This window comes from Protopterus annectens, chromosome 6.part0, assembly GCF_019279795.1.
Source record: "Protopterus annectens isolate FY-2018-M chromosome 6.part0, PAN1.0, whole genome shotgun sequence".
NCBI lineage: Eukaryota > Metazoa > Chordata > Ceratodontiformes > Protopteridae > Protopterus > Protopterus annectens.
In genome coordinates, this window is record NC_056737.1 from 888,136,611 (window position 1) to 888,160,850 (window position 24,240).

The 24,240-nt window shown below is 43.3% G+C and overlaps 1 protein-coding gene across 1 annotated transcript in view; it reads left to right on the top strand.

Moving 5' to 3' along the window:
• Positions 1-24,240, top strand: part of KCNH5 (potassium voltage-gated channel subfamily H member 5) — a 2,144,936-nt gene that overhangs the window by 1,198,449 nt on the left and 922,247 nt on the right.

Below are 24,240 nucleotides of genomic sequence, written 5' to 3' on the forward strand. Positions count from 1 at the left end.
CATTACCATGAATGTGTGTGCTGGGAGCCCTGACAGTTATCATGGCTCCCATATCTGGCATGCATGACAGCTGTACAAGAAGGTAGCCAGGAGGGACATTTCGTATGGCCATCTACTTTTGGAGTTAGTATATTATTTAGGGGGTATGTGGTGGGAATTTCACCTATGTTCCCACAAATTCAGCACCTGTTTTCCCTGTCTAGCAGGGACACTGTCTAGTGTGATCCCGGGGTATATTTTCTGTTTCCCATCCAGTTGTCCATATTCCTCTTAAAGAGGGCTAGTGAGGTACTCTGCTTGACATTGAGAGGAAGTCTATTCCATAGATGGGAAGTCATTGGGACACAAATCTATCCTGCCAACAAGCTCTAGTAAAGTCACAGATCAGGTTGAGACCTTGCATGTGGGTTGTGTGAGTGGAGTTTGACTTATGGATATGCAGCAACTCCATCAAGGTTGAGCTTGAGACGGCCTTGTATGCCAGACACAGGTCACTTCTGAGCAGTCTGTATGAGACTGAGAAGAGAGACAGGGCTTTTAGCCTATCTATATAGGATACGTGTTTGAGACCCTGGATTTTCCTGGTCAGGAATCTCTGTGCTCTCTCCATCTGTTGCATTTGCTTGGCAAGGTACATGCCAAAGGGGGCATTGTACTCAGTAGTGGGTCTGATAAGGGAGGAGTACAGGGATGTTATAACCTCCTTGCTCCTGGATAAAATACCCTTACTTATGAGGTGGACCATGTAAAAAGCCTTTGATACAATGGAGGCAACATGGTGGTCAAAAGCCAGGTTGCTATCAGCCTGGGTGCCTAAGTCCCTCATGACTGATTGCATGCTTAGTACGTTGTTATTAATGTGATAATTAGTGGGGACACCATTTTCCCCAAAGGGGATAATGATGCATTTTTTGTAAGACAAAAAACAGCAAAGCAAACCGGAGCTAAAACCAAGAAAAATTTAATAAATGTTTTAGCTCAGGTTTGCTTTGCTGTTTTTTGTCTTACAAAGTTTTTCGAGATTTTATTGGATAATGATGCATTTCTTGGCATTCAGTTTGAGGGCATGCTTCTGACATCAGTCATTAGTTTGCTTAAGGCCCTCTTGGAGGATGTTCACATCACTAGGGGAAATTATGACAGTGCCCAGCTTACAGTCATCTGCAAACTTGGACAGCCACAAACCACTGGTTTTAGCTTGCACCTCAGAAAATGATATCCCAAAAAGTAGAGGCTCCAAGACCGATATTTAGGGTGCACCGCTTGTTATGGGTCTACTACTAGAGGTGTCTTCCCCTGTTTTGACTGAGTGGGTTCTATCAGTGAGCCAGTTAGCTACCCATCTGGGTTGATGCCTAGCTGGAAGCGTTTATCTATTATGGCTGAGTGGAGAATAGTGTTGAAGGCTTTGGCTAGGTCAAGGTAGGCAGTATGCACCATCTTTCCCTCATCCATGGCTTTGATGACTGTTTTGAAAAAGCCGACCAAGTTTAACAGGCATGATCTCCCTTTGACAAAACCAAACTGTGTGGGATCAAGCGCTTGTAGGTTGCCAATATCCTTGTTTATAATGCCCATGATAATGCATTCCATGGCCTTGCAGATCAGGCTAGTTAGGCTGATGGCCTATAATTGCCTGGGTCGGTGGATGCTCCACCTTTGTGCAGAGGGACGGCAGTGGATGTCCTCCATTCTGCGGGGATGAAGCCGGTGCACAGTATTTGGTTGAATAGGATGTCTAGTGGTGCTGAGAGCTCTTGCCTGTGTTCATGTAGGACACAGCCAGGGATGTTGTTGGGTCCCATGGAGGCTGTATTTTTTGCATTTGAAAAGGCATTGATAACCTGCTCCGTAGTGATGAGGGGAGGGGGTGCAAGTGCTAGGGATGTCCTGGTTTACTGACTGGGGGAACAGGGGGGGTGAAGTTTTCACTGAACTTGTCTGCCAGAAGGTAGCCTATATATATGGCATTTATGTATGTGGTATTCTTGACCACCAGTTCAGAGCAGATTTGAGCATTACCTTTGAGATTGCAGACGTATGTGAAAAAAGCATTGTGATTGTCCTTAGTGGATGTGGCCAATTTGGACTTGAAGTTAGTCTTAGAGGATTTCACTAGTGACTTTATTTGCTTGTTCAGACAAAGGAGAGATTGCTTCCAACTTGGCACCTGCTCCTTCTTGATCCTGGACAACAATTTTTTCCCTTTTATTATAGAGTCTGTTTATTGCTGCTGTCCACCAGACAGGTTTACTCTTCCTTTTGGAAGATTATTTGGTCCTGTCAGGTATTGCTGAGTCCATGCAGCTATATAGGTGCTCATATAGTTTTTTGATGTAGGCTTGGACATTAGTGCTTGATTTAACTGAAGGGATGGGGCTATGAAGCTGCTTATACCTGCTCTCAGGAGGTTGTAGTCAGCTTTGGAAAAGTTATTTTGTTCGACACTGGCAAGGGGGGGGGGGTCAGGGGCGATGGTGACTTTGAAAGTGATTGCCTTATGGTCAGATCTTACCAAGGAGGATGACACTGAAGGGGTGCTACAGTGGCTAGTCATGTTGGTTAGTACTAGGTCAAGGCTATTTTTGCCTCTTGTGGTGGTGTCGACCAGCTGATCCAATGCATTGGCATTGACGACATTGAGGAATCTCTTAGCATTCATGTTTGAGCTAGAATAGGTCTTCCATTCTATGGTTGGGTAGTTAAAGTCACCCAGGATCAGGATAGAGGGTTGAATATTGATGGATTCAAGTAAGTCCAGATAGGTGAGTCATGGTTGGGGGTCTGTAGCTAGCTATGATTTGAATTGATGCTTTTTTAATAGTTAATTGCACCTGTAATGTCTCCTGTGCATCATATGGTTTGACCAGCTGGAGGTGTGTATGTCTTAGATGAATATTGAAACTCTGCCTCCTTTGGCTTTGTATCCCTCTGTTTGGAGTCTGAAAGTATGGTAGGACAAGTAATCTGGTAAGGCTGGGGTGTTCTCCGCAGCTTTGAACCAGGTTTCATTGACTGCACAAATGTCAGCATCTTCCAGGGTGAGAAGTGCTTGCAGTGAGTGCAGTTTCATGTTAAGACTCCTAGTGTTTAGCAGCATGCCCTTTAAATTTCATTTAGAAGAATTTTTCACGTTGGTAATTTTGTCCTCATGACTTTGCCTAATTAAGACACTGTGGGGAGGCAAGAGCATTTGCCAGAAGCCTGAAGCCCAGGACAGACAGATGAAGCCCATCTGTTGCAAAGCATCGCGGTCTGCCAATCATGTCCTCCCAGGCTGTCAGGTACTGGATCCCCTTGGAATGACACCAGAAACCAGTTGTTAAAGTCAATCATTTTCTGTTGTACTGAGGCATCATTCTGGGTGACGGTAGGATGCTGCTTAAGGCTAGGGACATACCTGCCTGGGACATTCAGCGAGCTCAATCATGTCTCTCTTCATATAGTCCAGAGAGGGACGTCTCAAGTCATTCACACCAACATGGACTATGACAGAGCCATAACAGTACCTGTTGTTGAGAGACTTGAGTACGTGAGTGATATGGTGGATTCTAGCACCTTACAAACAACTTACCATGGCTTTCCCCTTGTCTAGCCTGGTATGGGGCACACCTATTTGTCTTATGATAGAGTCTTCTATGATTAGTATGTTGGGTTTGTGACTGGGCCTTAGAGGCTGTGTGACACAGGCATGTGTACTATGTGTGGTGCTTGGTGCGGTGGGTTGTGATGTGTGTGTGTGATTTTGCTTCAGAGGTCTCTTTTTTTTAGGTATGTTTTTGTTGAGGACCTCCACATATGCAGGAATGTACTGTACATGTGTGGGTGGTGTTAGAGGTGTGGTGCTTGTGGTGTTTGTGCAGACAGGCTTCTCAGTGCCAGATGTACTGGCTTGTGATTGAGACAGCAAAGATTCTAGGTTCTTAATGTAATTGGATCTCTCACATATTGTGTTCCTAGGTGGCAGAAGAAAAGGGTTGTCCATGTACATGACGCAGTTGCTACACTGTCTCAGGATGCCCATATCAACAAGACTAGCAGGAGAAACCACAGGAAATTGTCTGTCCATGGTTGTCAGAATCTGTGGAGAGAGGTAAAGGATGGTAGAGTGGGTACTATCAGAACAGAGTACCTATAGGTGTGAGTAGGGCTGGATAAAATTACAGTAGTTGCAAGGAAGGGCGTCAGTTACACAGGAGTGCTGGTAAGGGAAAAAATGCAACTGAGATACCTCACAGTGGGTTAAAACAGTGCAGCGGCAGTGCACAATGAGCAAACAAATGCAACACCCTGCAAGTACAGTCTATAAATACCAGAAGAGATGGAAGAATCTAGAAGCTCGAAATTACAAAAAAAATACACAGCAAAGCACAGATAGAGCAGTCACAAACATAAGATACAACTCTCAGTATGAAGAAGCAGTTTACAGTGATGAATCACCACTCCTCAGTTTGGTAAAAACAAGCACAGCCCCCTGCAGACACAGTTTTTAAATACCAGAAAAGATGGAAGAATCCAGAAACTCGAATTACTACCCAGTCCTGCCAGGCCCTGCTCTTTCAACCAATCGCTCATGCTAGAGAAGGTCAGGCAACCCTGTTACTCTCACTAAAAGTGAAGACAAGACACTACCAGCAGACGATGGCTGCCAGAAACACAGGAAACTCAAAAAGCAAAACAACCAGGTCTGGATAACAGCAGGCCTCTATTTAGACTATGCTACCTGACTAGAACACAGAAACCTCACAAACAATGCAGAGAGAATACAACTCTCCGTATGAAAAAGCAGTTTACAGTTAAGTAATTCAATAAAAATGCAATTATAGTAATGGAACACTACCTAGCAATGAAAATACAGCTAAAACAGTATAAAGCAATACAAAAATACAGTGAAACAGTAAAAAAAGATTTATAACAGTGAAACATGTAATAGATTAGCTGTATAGCACAACTATAAGCATTAAGAAGTGAAATTCAATTAAATAAATGTAAGGAAAAACTTATTCTGCTATTGGAGCCTCAGGGATTTTCTGCTTTGTCACAGTGATGAATCACCACTCCTCAGCCTGGTAAAAATATATGCAATAGATGTAACCTGTGGTACTTGCAATAAGTACTGTAAGCTAGAGTGTATAATAGTAGGTAGGTTGGGGTTCTAATCTCACATCAGCCAGTGTGTGTGTGTGTGTGTGTGTGTGTGTGTGTGTGTGTGTGTGTGTGTGTGTGTGTGTGTGTATAGATATTTCCCCTACAGCAGTACAGACATGTCCATCTGGCCTATGTCTGTGCAATGGTTATTACTTTTATGGCCCTGTGACTAGCATCTTCCTCAAGATTGACCTCCCTTACAACACCCACTGATATCATCCACCTTAACAGCACTGGCCGACAATCTAATATCAGATAAGATTTGTGGCACATGCATTAAGTACATCATGCTATAGTGTGTACTATTAGATAGGTAGAGGCTGTAATCTCCCAACAGGCAACTCTCTCTCTGTGTAAATGTATCACTTTGCAGCAGTAAAGACATGTCTGTATGGCCTATCTCTGTCCAATGGTTATACATTTTAAGGCCCTGTGACTACCTGCCAGCCTCTACAGTGCATTCCTTTACAAGACCTGCTGATGTCTTCCAGCTTAACAGCACTGGCTGCCAATCTGGTACCAAATAAGTTCCATGGCGCATAGGATAAGTACGTCATACTATAGTGTGCAATACTACATAGGTAGGGGTTCTAATGTCACATACGCCAACTGTGTGTGTGTGTGTGTGTGTGTGTGTGTGTGTGTGTGTGTGTGTGTGTGTGTGTGTGTGTGTGTGTGTGTGTATACAAATATATCTCCTTGCAGCAGTGTACACATGGCCATATGGGCTATTTGTGTACAATGGTCATGCATTTTACTGCCTGTGACTAACTGCTGGACCTAAATTTGGACCTAAATAGCCTTCATCTACATAGGCATATCTGCTGTCCGCCACAACCTAGATTTTTATGTACGGAACACCCAGGTGACACATAGCAAGGGTAGCAGACCTTGTCACAGAGAATGGATGCATGATTATGTTGGCTGTCCCCATTGTTACTGACACACTGTTTTACACATATGCATCTAGGTAACCATGCATGTATACAGCCGTACCTTGTCGATGTATTTCTGCTGTGCTGCCATGCCATCCTGTGCCATTGTATTGCTGCCAAGTCTCCATAGCTTAGCCACTCAGATCCATGGAACAGAAACATACACAGGTCTGTGAGACACCTGTCATTCTGTAACACTACTGCCAGTCTAATATCATGCAAAAAATACACAAAGTTTGATGTGTAGTCATGCCAGCATACAGCAACTGTCATGGCCCATGGCAGCTGCCATGGCATAACAATAGCACACTACACAAGTACATGTAAAGTAATATAGTCACCCTGTTCATCAGACACATATGTGCATGTCCCTGGATCGCTGGCATGGATTGCAGGCATGTGGCACAAGTATCATCACATGCACAGGATGTGGTATGGGGGTGCCAGAGACCTAGGTTGTGCCAAAGAGTTGATAGCATGTGTGTGAGCCAGGAAGCGGTGCTGGTTAGATGGGCCATGGAGAGGTGCTGTGTGTGTCTGTTGGTGACCTGCATGTGACAGTGATGTTTAATTGTGTACATGTACACAGTCAGGTACAGTACTAGCCCTATGTATATGATGGACAGCTGTGGACCGTACATGGCAGACTGTACAGTTCACAGTCTTTGGTCATGAACATGGGAGCTAGCTCTGCCAAGAGTGGCACTGGCACCACCATGCCCAGGGTCAGATGCAGTGGTAGTAGTTGACAGTGAATGCTGTCTGCTGGGCCCATGTCCCCCACAGAATTGCCCAGGACCACATGCCCATGGCCTGCCACATCATGGTGTGGACAGCACACCTACTTCTGTTGTGCTGGAGGTACTGCCACTACAGGAGTGTGAGTGTGCATGGCCACGTGGAGTCTCAGCAGATGGTGTTGCTGACCTATGTCCATGTGCGCGATGCCCTACTCCAACCAGATGTTCCAGCACAGACAACGTGCAGTGAAACACTGACATTCTCTCAGCCCACTGTCTGTCCACTACATCAGTGAAACAATCCATAGTGTCACCAATGCGGTGGAGACAGTCATGGATGTCAGACTGTGCTGCATCCATAATCCTGAGTATCCATCTGGTGATGCATTCAGAATGTGCCTGTGCCTCTATGATGGGCTAAAACATGCGGCGAGTGACCCATGATGTGGTACTTTTGACAGGTGGATGGGCTGCAGTCCTCCTTCAAGCACACCTGTCACTGAGCCTGTGAGGGACCTCACTAGCTCTTTGGCTAAGGCCAGTGTCTACACTCACTGATTCCATAGTTGCCACGCTGTCCAGTTCAATGTCACCACCCTCTGATTGTGTTATATCTGTAGCCTCAGGGGACTGGGTATGTGTGGGGATACTGACTGTGTGCGAGGACAGCTGGGGAGGAAGTGGGGTGTCAACCCCTGGGACAGATTCAACCCCACCTGTGCTCACTATGGCCACCATCATCATCAGAGTCCAATGAAATACTGACATTAGTTTGTGAGGGAGACAGACTCCAACCCCCACGTTCACCTGTGAGGAGGAAGACATAATCAGTACATTACATCCTGCACTATTATGTATGGTAATCCACACATACAGGTGAGGAGCCACAACTGCATTACACATCCCTCATTTTATTTCTGATCCCATGCACAACACACAAACACAACAACATACACAGACAAGACAGGCCCTTCATAACATGCACTGAAGCTACATCCGGTTAATGTTGCCAGTACAATACACTGGTGAGAGTAAGAAATATGATAGTGTATTTGATAGACCTACACCTAAAACCCAGTGCACCTTTCTTGAGCATAATATGCCAGTTGTACTTTCACTGCTTCATGTATGCACCATCTCCCTATTGTGTGTGTGTGTGAACAGGCATCTTGTAGTGACTGCCTCCTGTATAGCAGGCTGCATAGTCCTTCTTAACAATAAGTGCAAATGTGTTAATGTTCCTGCAAATACAAGCTGTGATTCTATGCACTTCAGTTATCTGCTCCGAAATGTCACATACAACTCTTCTACACTGGCTAAGCATAACAGTTACGTCTAGGGCAACATGGCAGCCCTTAACATTCTTAGGGTGTATATGATCTGTAAAACAACAGTATCACACTTATCAGGTACAGGATCTTGGACTCCAGCCACACCTGATGTACCTATGAAAATGTGAGGGAGAGGTATTGTCAGCAATACCAAATGTTTGATTGTTACAGGTAATATGTGTGTATATCCACATGTACAGTAGCTAATGTGTTACTGCCTACATTGCTGACAGTCTGAGTATGTGTGCACAACTGTGCATTAAAACTAACCCCCCCATGCAGGTAGACCTGACACCAGTATATGGTGTGCAGAGCCTGCCACAATGACTGATACAGCATTACACTGATGAACACAGTAAGCTTACCTGAATGCTCATCTGATGTGGACGCTGTGGCACCCATCTCCAAGATGAATCAGGTGATGGATGCCTGGGAGCTGGTGGTTGATTCCAGGTTTGCCAGGAATTCCTGTGTGGCTGAGCATGGTTGTTCTGTTGTAGGCCCTCCACTGGTGGCAGCACTGTTCCTGGCCACAGCAGCTGCCCTTTGCCGTGCAGCATTGACCATATCTGTGGCCTGGTGTTGGACCTGCTCATAGGTCCTGTCCTCTTGGCCAGTTTGGTTCACCACCTTGACAAGGTCAGCCCACAGTGCTGCACATTGGTCACAATGTTGATGATGCCTGGACAGCAGAATGTGATGATGCAGTCTGAGGCCATCCAGGATAACATAATTTTCTGTGACCATAAATGGTAGATGCCTCCTGCTATACATTGTTTCTGAAAGACAACAAGGGGGAACACATCACAGGATCAGATATATGGTAATCCATGTACAGACCCTGCACAACCAAAATGGGCTGCACTATTCACCTCTTCCTCACATGTCATACCAAAGTCTATCAACACACTACATGTATGGCTATCACCAAGCTAGAAGTAATACCAGTTATGTCGCTTTGTACCATGACAGAGTCTGGTGTATGTCTCTACACCCATCACTACAGTATATATCCCCTATGGGCAAAGTTCTACTACTGTGTCATATAGCCACTGTCACACAAATAGCTGTGTGCTATTCCAACAATTATATAGGGGCAGTCCAGCAACACCAGTGTGCCACAATGACAGACAGCAAAGCAAACCTGCTGTAGCATATCTTCCCTGTAGGCATCATACCTCTCCGCTACACAGATGTTTCTGGAATGTGAACGTGTGCCTCATAGATGTGGCCCTTTTGGCACACACATGTTGATGTCTGACAAATGGATGGCCAATCATTGATGGTTGTTGTCAGAATATAGAGAATGTGGCTGTCACATGCCAGACCCCTCAGAAAACACTTATGCTACAATAATATCTGTTAGTCTATTCATAGTCTTACTTTGTATGGCCAATGTGTATACTCTGTCACTGAGTTTGGGCCTGTGTCCCCCCACTAATTATAGCTATGACCTGAATTCCTGCTGTAAGGGGTTGACAGTTATGTTAGCCATAGCTCTCAAGCAATGCGGTATGAATTTCAGCAAAACAGTGACCCAGCCAGTCAGGGATGTCTTCACAATGTCAGAACTATTTCTGTGTGACATTGATAGACTGAGAGGAGGTGAATTACAGTACATCATTTGATATTACAGCTGTGTACACCCTTACTTAGTGTCAATATGCCTAACTCATAATCCACTAGCTTTCCTACAACAGCCAACCATTGTAGGAGGGAGTAATAGGGGCAGAGCTGTGATTTGATTCAAAGCAGGGACAGTTGAGAGGCATGGCTGTAGCTGTTGGACAGCACAGTTTCACCAACATGTCAATTCCATAGATGTACAACAGGCCTACTGTTGTAATTCCTATTCCCAATACCTCCATACTCCCATCTGTAGATGTACAACAGGCCTGCTGTTGTAATTCCTATTCCCATTACCTCCATACTCCCATCTGCATCCCATTATATGTGGACATGTATTACATACCTGGTAGAGTGAAGTAATCCTATTTTGACCAGAACCTTTGAAAACAGCTTGGAAAACCATTGTCTGTCTCAGTAAAGCAACATACAGACCTGTTCCCCATAAGCAGTTGATTGCCTTTTGTAGGTAATACTCATTAACAGGTAATTGCCTGTGCACCAGTCTATGGCTCAGACTTGCTAATTGCATCCAAAACAGCTGGGTTGCACTTTCATTAGCCAATGACATTGTAAGACAGTGCAGAATTTAAGGGTTTCGTGTAGGCCTTGGCCCCTTTCTTAGTCTTTGAGATGGACATTAGTGAGGTGTGGAGGCTACAGCATCACAAAGGGTAGGTACAAATACTGTCCACTATTGAGATTTATGAGGTATGGCCACAGTTTTGCATGATATGTTTGACCATTGTCCCATGACATTGTGATTATCTGGCAGTTCAATGGTAAACATTCTGGATTGTGGTCAGTAAGGAGAGAGAGAGAGAGAGAGACAAGTGAGTGTCAGATGTCATACCTGTCAGAATATGCATACAGATGCAGTAACTGCTATTCTGTCAGCTCAATATCTTTGTAGGGGCAAACTCTGAGATGTTCCTGTCCCTGGACCTTTGCCCCCCCCCGTATGCATGGTTTTGTCTTGATCCCTTGTTCTAGGGGGTTGTGAGGTATGGTAAGTCTGTAGCAGCTAGCTTAACATACATCTGCATACATTCCAGGCTGCAGCACACATGGGGGGATGTGAACATTTTGGAGGAAAGCAAGCTGTACATGTAACTGAGGCAGCAGTGTCAGCTCTGTCATTACAGCAGAGCCAGGGTAAGGGTACCCTTTACAGTTCACTCAAGGCATGTGCTTTAGGTACATTTGTTATGTAACAGTGACAATCATAGAGTAGTAGGCGACATATAGTTAGGCTATATGAATATGTGCAGTGTGTCCCTATCTACAGGCCTTTGACTTGCAAACATGGGTAGCAGTTAATTCAGTAGCAGCAACCTGTGTGGGTTAAAATTGCATGACTCAGTCATTACTTGCTGTGTTCACAACAGTGTAATTGAAGCTCAATGCAAAAAATGTGTCGTCATCCCCTTTGGGAAAAACCCGGTTCCCATGAATTGCCACATTGATGGCAGTCCACTAAACACAGAAGGCTTTATAAGAGATCTGGGAACACAGATTGACAGCAACTTCTCTTTTGATCACCACATTGCTACTGTGGACAGAAAGTCCTATGTGGCACATCTCATTACTTAGGGTTTTGCATCCAGGAAGAAAGAGGTCATTGTCTCCCTGTACTCTTCCCTCATTAGGCCAGTCATCAAGTACAATGCCCCATTTGCCATGTACCTCACTAGACACTTGCAACAACTGGAGAGGCCACAAAAGTACCTCACAAAGAGGATCCTAGGCCTTAAGCACTTGTCCTATATGGACAGAATCAAAAAAGTCCAACTATTCTGTCTCATATCACTACTTAGAGGCGATCTCTGCTTGACTTACAAAGCCATGTCTGACTCAGCTCTGTTAGAAATGGTACTCTAAAGAAATCCCAATCTCTCTGCACCACATGCTCCAGAGACCTCAACCTCATTACCACAATTAACAGAACATGCTGAAGGGACAGGTTTATAATCGAGAGACTGCCCATGCTATGGAATAGACTTCCCATACATGTCAAGCAGAGCACCTCGCTGACCCTCTTCAAGAGAAATCTTGATGAGTGGATGGGAAACAGAAAATTCACCCCGGGATAACTCCAGTGGTTTTACTTGACAGAGGCACTGGGAACTAAGGTCGGGTGGCACTATGACAGGGTAATCCTATGGTTAGGCTTGCAAAGGCCCCAGGGCCATTAGCCTAGTACACACCTATGTACCTTTGAAATGCAACACACTGGATTCGAACCCAGGACTGTGGGTGGCAAAATGTACAGCATGCAAGGCATTTAACAGAGTGAGCTACTGAGTCTCTGCTGAAGCAAGTGTATTTGCAAGATATATGTGCATACATACAGTCTGTGACACATTGTTTGCATCCATCATTATGTACATGGCTTTCAAAGACAGTTGTTCTACAGCAGAGTCTCAGTTGTACATATGTACTTTGCCATTGCTGCTTATCAGGTGTGTTTAAATATGTTGCTGATAAAAAGGTACATTTTCCTGCTATCCCAGGCCTCACGTACATGCATTATTATTTATTTGGCTGTGTAGTGGTGTACTTTTAGCATCAGAGTCCTAGGGCCACTCCCATTTTTCCCATTAGATGTACTTGCAGTCTGTCAGTGGCAATCAGTATATTTGCTGGAAACAGCTGCTTTAATCAGTAGCTGAGCAGCCTAGTGTGCTAATGCACTATGTTTTAGCTGACAGGGGCCTGGGTTCGAGACTTGGCAGGGGTGATTATATTGTACATGTGCCTAACACTGTGAGAAACACATAAGATCATTAAGGCACATTAATGCATATATGCATAATGTAATACATACCTCTCAAGTTATCCGCATGGGGTAGTATGGGCCAAGCCGTAACAACTGCGGGTAGCAAACTACACAGAACACTTGCTCATCAGGTGGACCTATATAACTACCAAGGTGTACTGTGGGCTGATGTAGTGATACATTCCTGGTTAGATACTCATGTCACTGGTAAATGTGTGACAGTGGGATTACACACTACTAATTACATTTCGTGACAGTGTGACACTTGAGAGACATGTATGTGTACAGTACAAACTATACTACTATCATGCTTTGCTTGACAGGCATGGGGATAGAACCCAATAGCAGTGACTGCAGAGGGCATATGCTTCAAATGTATTAATTGACTGCAGCAAGATTTAACAGACACTCCAGGATTACACATTTTATTTATTTTATTTTATTAGTATTAGATTTATTTCATTTATTTTATGCTGTATATTCACATACCTGGTAATGATTTTAACAGTCTGTGACATCTAAGCACACAATTATTTACCCAGACTATGGCCTAACTCACCAATTTTCCTGTAGTTCCTGTAGAGAGAAAATCTGTAATCATTTTGTGACTGCTACTGTAATATATAGTGCTATAGAGCACTAGATTCAAATCCTGGTCCATGTGTGGCAAAATGTACTTCAGACAGAGGATTTAACAAACTGAGCTACTGAGTCACTGCTACTTACTTAGTGACTTTTATTTGCCTAGAGCTCATCTGGAACCAATATATGACCTGGTATTAGTTGTACAGTTTTATAGTAGACCGCAGTGACAGTTGAACACACAGGTATGAAATTCAAGCATGACAGAGATACTAGGTAACCTATAAATTTCTACATAGAATGCAGGTGTACACAATATATTGTTAGTGGGGTGAAATATCTGTGAAGTCTACACACCATATCAGATTATTGGGTTGACTAGCTCAATCTTACACATTTGCAGACAGTATATTTTGATCTGCAGTGGGAGTGACTGATGCATTTTAGGTGGAGGTGGGATTACATCAAGGATCAGCTCCGAGCCCTTTCTTATTTGCACTGGTGATGGACAGGTTGACAGACTATGATGTTTGCAGATGACATTGTGATATGTAGTGAGAGTAGGGAATGGGTTGAGGAGAACCTGGAGAGGTGGAAATATGCTTTAGAGGGGAGAGGAATGAAGGTCAGCCAGACTAAGACGGAATATATCTGTGTGAATGAAGTACCCTTTGTCAGGAATGGAATTACACATCATCTACGAAGTAAGTAGGCTTTTTATAATCTATGATGTAATTTTAAGAAAAAACTTTCCTTACTTCCTAGAATTGTGGTAAAAGTGTGAAGCTCCCTATCCTGGCTTCAATGGTAAAGAGTATCTGGGTGTCAGGATGAATGCTGTCTCAATGATCAGGGAGATATACCATTTGATAACTTGCCATTACAAGAAGACAAGTGTCAACTAGAAGAGGGTGGTACTGTTCCTGCATTTGTTATAAAAAGGTCAAGTTCCCCTACCATATATAGTCAGAAACTTTAGAGGAGGTGGATGAAGGACCGGTTTCATTTCTGAAGAGCTAATAAATTAAATAATCAGGCATCCTAATTTTGAGAAAGCATTATAAGAATATTCGGGCAGTTGATTATGAGGTTGCTGATTCAACCCCTACTATTCTGTATCCATATTTTGAGCTTTCTCATTACCTTTTGTATCCAGTAGACAAAAGGGGGGAGGCAGTCTAGGTTTTGATACTTCAACCATTTAGACAGCATGCACTAAAGCTTGCTTGTAGTCATAAACTGTAAGGATACTTGGGTATATTACAATTCTCACTAATTAAAACATATTCTCCTGTTTGTCCAGAATGTTAGTGTGCAATCCCAAGCCTGGGCTTTAAGAGTCACTAGTGCCATGGACACAGTTGAATCCCTACTTAAAACCACCATAGTGCACCAGTATGTAGTGGTGATTATTTAGTATGCTACACAATTCCCAGTGGCTACACCTGTGCAGAGAATAACTGTTTAAGTTATTTCCCGTGCCTGAGTACAGACAAGTCAGAATTACAAGAATTCCAGCATGCTGATGCACAATGTGACGAAAGGAGATACTGCCAGCACAGCTATCTGGAATTTTGTAAATAATTATATGTAACTGGTGAATATCAAAATGATTTATACAAGATGCTTGTGTTACAAATGTATTAGAACTGCATGTCATGTGTATATCAAACTGCTTGTACAGATGTATGAGTTGAAAAGGTATTTGTAGAGTGCTGTGTTTGAAATGTAACCACAGTGTGCCCTACTGGAAGAGAACAGAAATGAATCTGCACTATTGTAACTGCTTAAATGTATATGCTTAACAGAGGAAACTGGAGGGTTAACCTCAGTCCAGCAAACTTTAGAAAAATATCTGAAATTAAATTACTTTATAGGATGCAATAAAGAGGCTATCTTTCAAGTTTTCAATGCAGCTAGAGATACAACGTCTGTAATAAAAAGATGTCTGTATTATCCTTAGAGTGAACTAATTGCTACTTTTGCAGAATGAAGGAATGCAATTGTTTTATGACTTCCAGCATCTGCCAGAGATCTGAGGAAAAGCCCCTGTCTGCATATTTTACAGGTAGATGCTAAATGCTGCCAGCTTCTAACAATGGGGGGGGGGTTTGGCCTGGGAACTAGAAGTCAGATGACCAGTAATGGTGATATTCTGCAAGATTTCCCATCAGTAATATTTTAGATATTAATTTGAGAAGTCTGTTAGTGAGATAGAGCATTGTGCATTATGTCTTGGACCTGACAACAAAAAGATCCATTCACCACACATCTGCCTTGCTCTAATGAAGTAAGTTTCTAGGGAACAGGATAACTGTCTTAGATACAGTCAGAAATATAGTAAAGTCTAGTTTATATGATTTTCCTTATTTGTGTGAGCATGTACTGCAATGTCATTTTAAATATTTCCTGTGGTCTTGAGGTCTGATGTCACTATGTGTATGTATATGTGTGTGTGTGTGTGTGTGTGTGTGTGTATATATATATATATACATATATATATATATATATATATATATATATATATATATATATATATATATATATATCATATTGTCTTGTTCTTTTATTATTTATTATTAAATATATTTAAACATTTCATTGTGACTGATCTATGTAGAGATGTTAAATTTTTGAGAGTACTTGCATATCTATTTGTTGACACTGTGTGGGCCACCCTAATAGCCTCTCTCTTGGTCAAACTACCATTTGTAGTAATATTAACATTACACAGTAAGATTATACACCTTTTGTTAAGGGCCCTAAAGTAGCTGATAAGGTGTGACTGGTGGCAGTGAAAGTTAGCTTATAGTCTTGGCAGAAGGGTTATAGCTAGTAAACCTGTGACAGCCTTCCCCAGGTGTGTGTTTGTAAATCAAACCTCAAAGAGTGTGTGTGTGTCAGCTACTTGGGCAGGGGCACGAAACACTGGTTGGACAGAGAGAGTGATGGAGGTCTTGGCTTGGTCAATCAGCTGAGATCTCATCTCTATAGCTGTGCCAGTGGGGAGTCTTACTGGGGATCTGAAGAAAGGTAGAGGAACCAGCTCTGGACAGATTGTGGTCTCTGTGTGCTCTTAAGGGAAATTGCACTTGATGCAGAGAGCTGCATCTGGAAATACTGTGTGTACTTATGATCCTCTCAGTGAACATTCCTCACTGTTGCCTTTGGTGAAGATTGAGGCTCCTTGATTACTGGTCCAGTGGAGGGTCATCACATTTGGTGGGCAGTAGTGGGCTCACCTCATAACATATTGGGATTTAGTGGTGTGGATATTGAACTCCTGTAGCCTGTAAACACTGGCCACTAAAGAAGGTGTTTGTACTGTCAAGCAGCCACATTGTAAACATTCAGAGTTTCATATCAGAATAGCTTTATTTATTTATTTTTTGTTAGCTTAGTTAGTCAGGGAGAGCAGCTAAGGATGTCAGAGGAGGATTATGGCAAGCTGACAAGGAGCCAGTTGGGTGAGATGTGCCAAGCCAGAGGACTGGTGCATGCCAACCTGACTAAAGCAGAAATTACTGCAGCCTTAGTCACAGCTGCATCACAGACCAGCAACCAGGAAGACAGCCAGACTGGCCTTGGGGATGTACAACTGTCAGAAAATGGACATTTCAACTTTGCCTGAGAGGACATAAAAATCCATCTGGATTTAGAGACTTGAACTGGAGGCCAAACACTTGGAACTAGAATCAGCACAGAAACTGAAGCAGGTGAAACAAATGGAATTAGAAGCAGCAGAGAGACTGAGACATCTAGAAGCTGAAGAAGATGAGAGGCAGAGGCAACATGAAAAGGAGATAGGAGATGCTGACTCTTGGCCAAGATCATGGAGGTAATGGGGAAGGGAATAATCAAACCCCAGAAGCAATAAAGGTCAGTAAATTTCTTCCACAAGTTACAGAGGGTGATCATTTTGAAAGTTTTATTCATATGTTTGAAAGGGTATGTGAACAGTATAATGTTGACCAAGGGCTCAGGGTATGGTTCCTGACCCCTTATTCCATGATGAATCTGTAATTGATGTTTCTAAATTGTCTGATACTGATTGCCTAAATTATAATACAGTTAAAATTGTTTATTAGAGTGTTTTAACTTAACACCTGAAGCTTATAGAAAAAAGTTTTGTGACCACAGATGCAAGGCAGTTGAAAGTGTGTGTGATTATGCTGCTGAGTTAAGCAGTTATTTTCATAAGTGGGTGAGTGGGTGACAGGTCACCACTTTTGAAGGGCTGGCAGACGTTTTGATGAGGGAACAAGCCCTTAGCACTTTGCTTGGGGACATGAGAATTTGGTTGGCAGATAGAGAATGCAACGCCATAGATGAGTTGGGAAAAAAGGAGACCTATACCTAGCAAAGAGGGCATCACTGCACAGGAAAGGAATACCTAGTGTTGCATATGCATTAGCTAAGCACGTTACATATAACCCAGGGCACAGTTTCACATTTATGGGCATTGATCATGTACCAGTATCCATTAGAGGTGGCCCTACTTCACTGGTTCTTGAAAACCGTGAATTGGAATGGCAGTTGAAACTTGATGCCTTTAATAACCCGGGTTTAAATGAGAATTGCAATATTGCACCTGTTCTTAAACTCAAGGCATTTTTGAGATGATGCTTATATTGAGAACACTTTTTCAGCTCTTGTTTGCCCTTATTTACTAGTTGGGCTGACTTAGCTTAACCTTATTACAAAACAACAAATAGTTACTTTTATATTTTTAAAAAAATTTATGGTTTTACTATTTATTCTCTTGATCTAATTATCCACTGGATGTGAGTTGCTTAGGCAACTTTCATTAATATTGTTTTTACATCTACTAAAAACCTCTTTATCTAATTTTACCTTCAAACATTTTCTATGTATATAAACTGTGTTACTGTTAACTGATGAGTTACTTTACTATGTATTTTTGTTTCTTTCACTTGGTATTGCCCTTTTAAGTGTATTGTCTTATTTTATTGAAAGGAAGTGATGTAATGTACTAACTGCTACTTAGGTTCAAAAAGGTTTTGGCGCCCGTTTTGTACTTCTCTGATGAAGCTTCTCTTTTTTGGAGTAGCGAAAACGCTTGTTGTCTTTCCACAATAAATTTGCGTTAAGGAATATTACTTTGTGCTTTGGGCTTTGCTTTGACCAGGACCTCTTGTTGTACTAGTGTTGCATATGGGTATAACGAAACACATGGTGGGCAGCCTATACTGCCCCAACAGAGTCCGCCAGTAACAGGGGAAGCCACTAGTACAAGTACATGGCCAGGATCAAGGGTTAAATGTTTTAAATGTAACCAGTGGGTCCATGTAGCATATAGATGTCTACAGAGGCAATGTGGGGAACAAAAGGTAGGGGAGCCAGCAAGTGGAAATGACAGAATGCCAGTGGTCAGTTGTCCAGAGACAACAGGGGTATCAAACTACCACAAGAGGTTATATCCTATCTTAGTAGATGGGAAACAGGCCACTGCTAAGAGAGACGTAGCCTCTGACCTAACCATTGTGAAGCCTGAAATGGTTAAAGAGGAACACTACTTGCTTGGGTAGTCTACTCCAGTAAGATCGTTAAGAAGGACCCCATTCTAAATACCTTTGGCTAGGGTTCACTTTCACTGGGAGGGTGGAAAAGGAAGCAAGCAAGTAGGTGTGTTTGAGGATATCCCTGCAGATGTCCTGATAGGGAATGATTTTGATAATGCAGTACCTTGTGTGCATGCAGTGACATGCAGTCAAGCTTGGAAACAGGCATGTAGGTCTGGTAGCCTGGAGGGACCCAGACAGACTGCAAACTTGATGGCAGGACTGGCAAGATGGTTACTTCTGAAAGGGAGCTACCCTGTAGCAGTGAGATGGAAGGTGAACCACAGCTGCTGGTAGGTACTGATGTTCCCTTGGATAGAGTGACTACAAGGTCAGAGGTGAGTAGTACTACCCAGGCTAACGGGCACCACTGTTAGAGGATACCAGACTTCCTGTGGAAGGGGAGTTGGAAAGGGTTACAAAGAGAAAGTTGAGACAGACTCATCTCTCAGATGCTACATTACAAGGTTTCAGGAAGGTAGCCAGGGAGGCACATGATTCTCAGGAAAAAGGGGTATCTGTATATTGTGACAAAGGGTTACTCTATAGAGAATGGACCCTTGAGGGTGGGCTAGAGGGTGAGAGAATACAGCAGTTGGTAATGCCCAGAGCCTACCATCTGGCACTTCTAGCCATAGCCCATGACATTTCCTTTGCAAGTCATATGGGCATGAAGCATACAAAGAGACGTATTATGCAGAACCTTTATTGGCCTGGGATTTCCAGGGATGTAACAGGGTACTGCAGGACCTGTGAGTAGTACCAAAAAGAGTGCAAGATAGGAGACAAGGTCAACGCTCCTTTGATGTCTTTGCCTGTTATTGAGGAGCCATTTCAGAGGGTAGATATGGATATTGTGGGGCCTCTGAGTACCCCTCGTTCCACAGGGAAGAAGTATATGCTAGTGGTAGTAGATTATACTGCCAGATATTTGAGGTGGTGGTTCTGTCCTCCGTGGAAGCAGAAAAGGTGGCAAATGTGTGTGTGTGTGTGTGTGTGTGTGTGTGTGTGTGTGTGTGTGTGTGTGTGTGTGTGTGTGTGTGTGTGTGTGTGTGTGTGTGTGCGTGTGTGTGTGTGTATGTGTGTGCATGTCAGTTACTTGGGCAGGACATGAAGCACTGGTTGTACAGAGAGGGTGCTGGAGCTCTTGGCTTGGTCACTCGTCTGAGATCTCAACTCTATAGCTGTGCCAGTGGGGAGTCTTATTCGGGATCTGGAGAAAGGTAGAGGAACCAGCCCCGGATTGACTGTGGATTGCACTTGATGCAGAGAGCTGCATCTGGAGATACTGTGTGTGTAAAAAAAAAAAAAGGCAATAGCATAGCGGTAGAGACATTGGCTGAAGAGAAGGCAGTCATGGTTCGAGCCCCCACAACATCAATTTGGTCTTTTCAGGCTTGTTGGCTGTTGGTGAAGCACCCACCAATAGGAGAAAATGCTGAGAGAAGAAAGAAGCCACTTTTGAGACTTTAAGTATTTTTCCTCTGTTTATTTGCTAAGTTTTTCTGCATAGCCGCCTATTTTGAGCATTTTCTGGCTTGTTAAATTTGATTTCTGCATTAGTAACTGCATTTAGAGCACAACCTAGAGCTGTTTACTGAATTTCCTGTTTGCACTTATTTTTAAAATCGTTTTTTTCTCAAAACTTGCATTTTATCTGTCTTTGGCCTAGCACTCTTGTGTGGGGTCATTTACTGCACTGTTATAACTTGTTGATACTTGTTAACCTCTGCTATCTCTGAAAAAAAAAAAATCTTGCTTTTTTCCCACTTTTCTGAGATTAGTTCAGTTACAGGCTTGCTGTTCTTGAACTGTTTGTAAGTTTCTGTGAGGCCATTTTTTGCTTGGGCTAAAGGAAAGTCTCTCTGTTGATCAGAGGCAGTGAAAAACATTGAGCAGCCTGCCTGCCCCTGTGGGAGTGGTTACTGACTTGAAACTGTAGTTTTATTGGCCATTTTGGGTCAATTCCAAAACTCCTTCATCTTCCTCTCTTAAAACCTGGTTGCCTCGTGGTTTTGGCGTCTTTTCAGGCTTGTTGGCTGTTGGTGAAGCACCCACCAAGAGGAAAAAACGCTGAGAGAAGAAAGGAGCCACTTTTGAGACTTTAAGTATTTTTCCTCTGTTTATTTGCTAAGTTCTTCTGCATAGCCGCCTATTTTGAGCATTTTCTGGCTTGTTAAATTTGATTTCTGCATTAGTAACTGTATTTAGAGCACAACCTAGAGCTGTTTACTGAATTTCCTGTTTGCACTTATTTTTAAAATCGTTTTTTTCTCAAAACTTGCATTTTATCTGTCTTTGGCCTAGCACTCTTGTGTGGGGTTATTTACTGCACTGTTATAACTTGTTGATACTTGTTAACCTCTGCTATCTCTGAAAAAAACAAAAAACAAACAAAATCTTGCTTTTTTTCCCACTTTTCTGAGATTTAAAAAAGTTCAGTTACAGGCTTGCTGATCTTGAACTGTTTGTAAGTTTCTATGAGGCCATTTTTTGCTTGGGCTAAAGGAAAGTCTCTCTGTTGATCAGTGGCAGTGAAAAACATTGAGCAGCCTGCCTGCCCCTGTGGGAGTGGTTACTGACTTGAAACTGTAGTTTTATTGGCCATTTTGGGTCAATTCCAAAACTCCTTCATCTTCCTCTCTTAAAACCCTCTTTATGGTTTTTGCGTTTTTGAGCATAGCGCAAAAACGGGCAGCGCCGCCTAATTGGGTTTAAACTATTCCTGGCTCCACAAAGTCTGCTCTTCACTTTTTCCCTTAGAACTGCTCTATCTCTCAATTTAAACACCATATTCTCATTCTGAGGCCCTTCACTGGTCCAATTAAGTAATCCTACAAATTAGCACTATTAAATCATAAGCACTACTTACTCTTATACTCTCTACGATTACCCTGTCCTCTATTGGTCCGTCTTATATTCAGTTTCCCTGTTACTCTAGCATGTCCAAAGGTCAGCCAATGGTTTCCTCTCTAGTCCAGCTGGTGAATCTGGGAATTTTGAGGCAATGTTACAACTGTCTCATGTACACGGACAACCCTCTCCTCCTCCAAACAGGTTCAAATATATGTGAGAGATGCAACTATTTAGCCAAACTGGAGGCTGAGCTCTCTCATCTCAAAACTGGTGTAACCAGTCAGGAGGAGAAGGTAACCTCACACAACACAATTCCAGTATCACATATTCCCACCACATCAGCGAGCCAAACACATAAATACACAAAAACATACTCGGAGGCTCTAAATAAAAATCTACCTAAGCAACAGAGACCTCCAAAGCAGACATCCAAGCAAACGCTACCTCAAAACAAAACACACACAACACATAACCCACAAAGTCAGTGTGCCAAGCAGCCACAGCCCTTAAGGCTGAATAACACACCTGATACTCTTGTTATAGGTGACTCTATTGTCAGACACACTGACGTCCCGCTCACCAGGCTGAATAAAGAGAAGGTCACGGTGAGCTGCCTGTCGGGTGCTAGGATCCGACACATAACGCAAGCACTCAGGTCACTCCAAAGCAAATACAAATATGACTCAGTCATTGTACATGCTGGTGTGAATGACCTGAGACGTACCTCCCTGGACTACATGAAAAGAGACATAGAGGAGCTCTCTGATCATGTAGCCCAGGCTGGTATGACCCTGACCTTGAGCAGCATCTTACCCTCACCTAGAATGATGCCACAGTACAAAGACAAAATGATTGATTTTAACAACTGGCTAAAATTTTGGTGTCATTCAAAGGGGATCCAGTGTCTGTCAGCCTGGGATGACATGCTCGACAAGCCACGTTGCGCTAAGGACGGCTTGCACCTGTCACCTCTGGGCTTTGGATATTGGCAAAGGCTCTTGCCACGCCCATAGTGCCTTTTTAGGCAAGGCTCAAAAGTCAAACCCACCCCCATAGACAGCACAAGGAACAAGAAACTAAGGGTAATGCTGCTAAATGCCAGAAGTCTTAACCTCAAGATGCACGACTCAAGCTCTCCTCAGTATGGAGAACATCGATATCTGTGCAGTGACAGAAACCTGGTTCAAGGCTCCAGAGAGCACCCCAGCACTACCAGGCTATACCTCATATCATGCTTTTCGGCCCCAAAACCCGGACCGAACCACAAAAGGAGGGGGAGTTTCCATATTTATCAAGGATATCCACACCTCCAGGTTAGTGGCATTGCACGAAGTATCGGAGACGATTCATGTGCAACTAACAGTGGGCAAGACTGCTTTTCAGTTTATAGCATCCTACAGACCACCCTCTAAAGTCAGGAATCCCATTCGGCTTTCCTGAAAACATTGGAGAACATGAAGATCTCTCCGAACACCATTATATTGGGTGACTTCAACTACCCAAACATTGACTGGGAGCACTACTCAAGCCCCAGCACCTTAGCCCAAAGATTCCTGGAAATTATAAACTCAAATGCTATGGAAAAACTAATCACCACACCCACAAGAGGGGACAACATACTAGACCTGATCATTACCAACATGGGGACTCTAAGCTCCACACCAGAAGTATATCCCTCATTGGTAAGATCAGACCATAAATTAATTTCACTGGATGTCCACATCCCGACCCCACCCCCAGCCCAGAAAACCACAGTGAAAAACTTCTCAAAAGTGAACTTCTCACTTCTCAAAACCGAAGTGGAATCCTTCAAGGCCCCAGGGCCAGTGGAAACTACAGCCCAAACTGCAGAATCCTGTATAAATGCATTCTACGGACATCTCCAGGAATGCATGGATCATGCTATCCCAAACAAAACCAAGACCCAATCATCCAAAGGCAGGCGTCCAGTCTGGTGGACCCCTGCCATAAATAAACTGTACAAAAGAAGGAGGAAGCTACTACATGATAGAGCAAAATCCCTAATAGGGAAGGCATCTCTGATCAGTACTAGCAAAAATTACGATCCCTCATAAAATCCTCCAAGGCCAGCTTCGAGAAAAATTGCACAGAACACCAAAGACAATCATAAGGCTTTTTTCAGTTATGTTAGAAACCTGGGATGCAACTCCCAGACTTGTTCTGAGTTGATTCTAAACGACAAAAAATACACTGAACCCACAGACATCGCCAATATCCTGGCAGACAGGTTCAGTGCAAGCTTCTTCACCCCCCCCCCAAAAGAGCAAGTATCTATCCCGGCAGAGGGCTGCCTCCCAAACATCTCAGATGCTCAGGTGAAGGCTGCCCTCTCCAAAGCAAAAAACACTGCTCCCGTGGGACCAGATGGCATCCCAGGTTGCGTCCTACATGAACTACAAGAGGAACTAATCCCTCAAATAAAACAGCTATACAATCTCAGCCTCACTACAGGATATGTGCCCACAGAATGGCATACAGCAACAGTGGTCCCACTCCACAAAGGTGGAGCCTCTACGGACCCTGAAACTATCACCCCATAAGCCTGACTAGCTTAGTCTGCAAGGCTATGGAGAGGATCATCATGGAGCTCATAAACAAAGACATTGGGGACCTACAGACACTAGATCCTACCCAGTTCGG